A 2,703-nucleotide genomic window follows, 5' to 3' on the forward strand; every position below is an offset into this window, starting at 1 on the left:
TTTCTATTGCTTTGATACCTCTGGGGCTCTGCAAATGCGACACGGCACCTGAAAACCAATCCAGCAAAATCTGGACTCCAAAGAACAAATAGCGCTCCTTTCCTTCTGAGCCCTCCCATGGGCCCAAACGGCAGTTTATCACCACAAATGGGGTATTGCCGCACTCAAGACAAATTAGGCAACAAAATGGAGTATTTTATTTCTTGTGAAAATAATAATTATTGAGCTAATACGACATATTATTGGAAAAATATTTTTTTTTTAAATTCCCAGCCCAATTCAAATAAGTTCTGTGAAGAAACTATGGGGTCTAAATGGTCACATGACCCATAATTGAATTCCTTGAGGGGTGTAGTTTCCAAAATGGGGTCACTTCTGGTGGGTTTCCATTGCTTTGATACCTCTGGGGCTCTGCAAATGCGACATGGCACCCGAAAACCAATCCAGCAAAATCTGGACTCCAAAAAACACATAGCGCTCCTTTCCTTCTGAGCCCTCCCATGGGCCCAAACGGCAGTTTATCACCACAAATGGGGTATTGCCACACTAAGAACAAATTGGGCAACAAAATGGGGTATTTTGTTCCCTGTGAAAATAAGAAATTTTGATCACAAATGACATTTTATTGGAAAAAATTACATTTTTTTCATTTCACAGCCCAATTCAAATACGTGCTGTGAAAAAACTGTGAGGTCCAAATGGTAACAACAACCATAAATGAATTCCTTGAGGGGTGTAGTTTCCAAAATGGAGTCACTATTGGGGGATTCCTACTGTTTTGGCACCTCAACACCTCTTCAAACCTGGCATGCTGCCTAAAATATATTCTAATAAAAAAGAGGACTCAAAATGCACTAGGTGCTTCTTTGCTTCTAGGGCTTGTGTTTTAGTCCACGAGCGCACAATAGCCACATGTGGGACATTTCTAAAAACTGCAGAATCTGGACAATACATATTTAGTAGTGTTTCTCTGGTAAAACCTTCTGTGTTACAGAAAAAAAAATTGAATAAAATTGAAATTCAGCAAGAAAAATGAAATTTGCAAATTTCACCTCCACTTTGCTTTCCTGTGAAATGCCTGAAGGGTTAAAAAACTTTCTAAATGCTGTTTTGAATACTTTGAGGGGTCTAGTTTTTAAAATGGGGTGTTTTATCAGGGTTTCTAATACATAGGCCCCTCAAAGCCACTTCAGAACTCAAGAGGTACCTTAAAAAAAGGCTTTTGTCATTTTCTTAAAAATATGAGAAATTGCTGTTTATGTTCTAAGCCTTGTAACGTCCAAGAAAAATAAAAGAATGTTCAAAAACGATGCCAATCTAAGGTAGACCTATGGGAAAGGTGAACCAGTAACTATTTTGGGTGGTATAACCGTTTGTTTTACAAGCAGATGCATTTCAATTCTGAAAAATGCTATTTTTTCAAAATTTTCTCAAAATTTTGCAATTTTTCACCAATAAACACTGAATATATCGACCAAATTTTGTCAAGAACATGAAGCCCAATGTGTCACGAGAAAACAAATCTCAGAATCGCTTGGGTAGGTTTAAGCATTCCGACGTTATTGCCACATAAAGTGAAATTTGTCAGATTTGAAAAATGGGCTCTGAGCCTTAAGGCCAAAACAAGGCTGCGTCCTTAAGGGGTTAATATCTGATACGTCCCCTATCTGGGGAACATATATTAAATTGATTTTTAGAACAGGGAGATGGAAATAGAGCTTGCTCTGTCCACTACACGCATTGACCTGGTATTGAGGTATCTCCAGGACCGGTGCACCCTTTCCTTATGCAGTGACTAAAATCAGATGTGAAAAGTGCTTTTTACTTTTGCCATTGTTTTTTTCTTGCTGATTGGCTCTCTCCTTTAATCCCATTATTTGAACGCCTGTTGGACAATGCCTTTATACATTGCATGTTGTGTAATGTGTGATAATGACCTCACTATTAAATAACTCGATTAATAGATTGCCACCTCTTGTGTTGGCTGTGTTGTGTCTGTCTTTCTGTGTTTCCTGCATTTCAATTTGGAACAGCTCATTCACCTTCCTTTTCCTCTGTCCCTCCTCCTAGGTAAGTTCAAGAGCTGCACCTGAGCCAGCCAGCCAGTCTGTCAGCCCACAGCCACTGATTGATGCAGCACCACAGTCAAATAGTGGAGATGGGGAACAGCAAGCAGCCATTGCAGCCGCCACAATGGACCTGTGTGCACTAGATGGAATGAGCTCTCCTCCCTACATTTCAAAGAAGTAAGAATTCCAATCCTTAGTCTCTAACCAATCCAGACTGTGCAAGGATGGAGGTTGTAGGAGGAGGAGGAGAAGGAGGAAGAAGGACAAGAAGGTGTCAGTAAAGTTAGAGGAGGATGCCTATTTGCCATTTAGCAGTCCCCTGTCTCCCTCTTGTGGCCTCCTGGAGGTAGCTAGCCGTGCAGGCAACACGGGCACATGTTTCTGTGTTGCCCTCCAAGGCAACACTGAGTGACTGACTGAGCAGCAACGTCTAATATAAGGTTCTGACGGAACTTTGTGCATGTCATAGTGGGGCCCTAAGAAGTGAGAGCAAGCTTTAGGACATCATAATGGGACCTCAGACAGACAAGCCTGGGCCCAGGCAGTGTTGGTCAGCAGGCACTGTATTACAGGTGATCGAAGGCGTGAAGGGAGAAGGGGTGGCTTTGGGCATGCACTTGCAGCTGCTAGCATT

At 41.6% G+C, this 2,703-nt stretch overlaps 1 non-coding gene across 1 annotated transcript; it reads left to right on the forward strand.

The window, feature by feature from the left end:
- Window positions 1-1,597: 1,597 nt before the first annotated feature.
- On the forward strand, window positions 1,598-1,782 carry LOC142654469 (U2 spliceosomal RNA). The gene has a single exon (XR_012849063.1). It is a non-coding gene; the product is annotated as a U2 spliceosomal RNA (small nuclear RNA).
- Window positions 1,783-2,703: the final 921 nt, after the last annotated feature.

This window comes from Rhinoderma darwinii, chromosome 5 (assembly GCF_050947455.1).
Source record: "Rhinoderma darwinii isolate aRhiDar2 chromosome 5, aRhiDar2.hap1, whole genome shotgun sequence".
Lineage (NCBI taxonomy): Eukaryota > Metazoa > Chordata > Amphibia > Anura > Rhinodermatidae > Rhinoderma > Rhinoderma darwinii.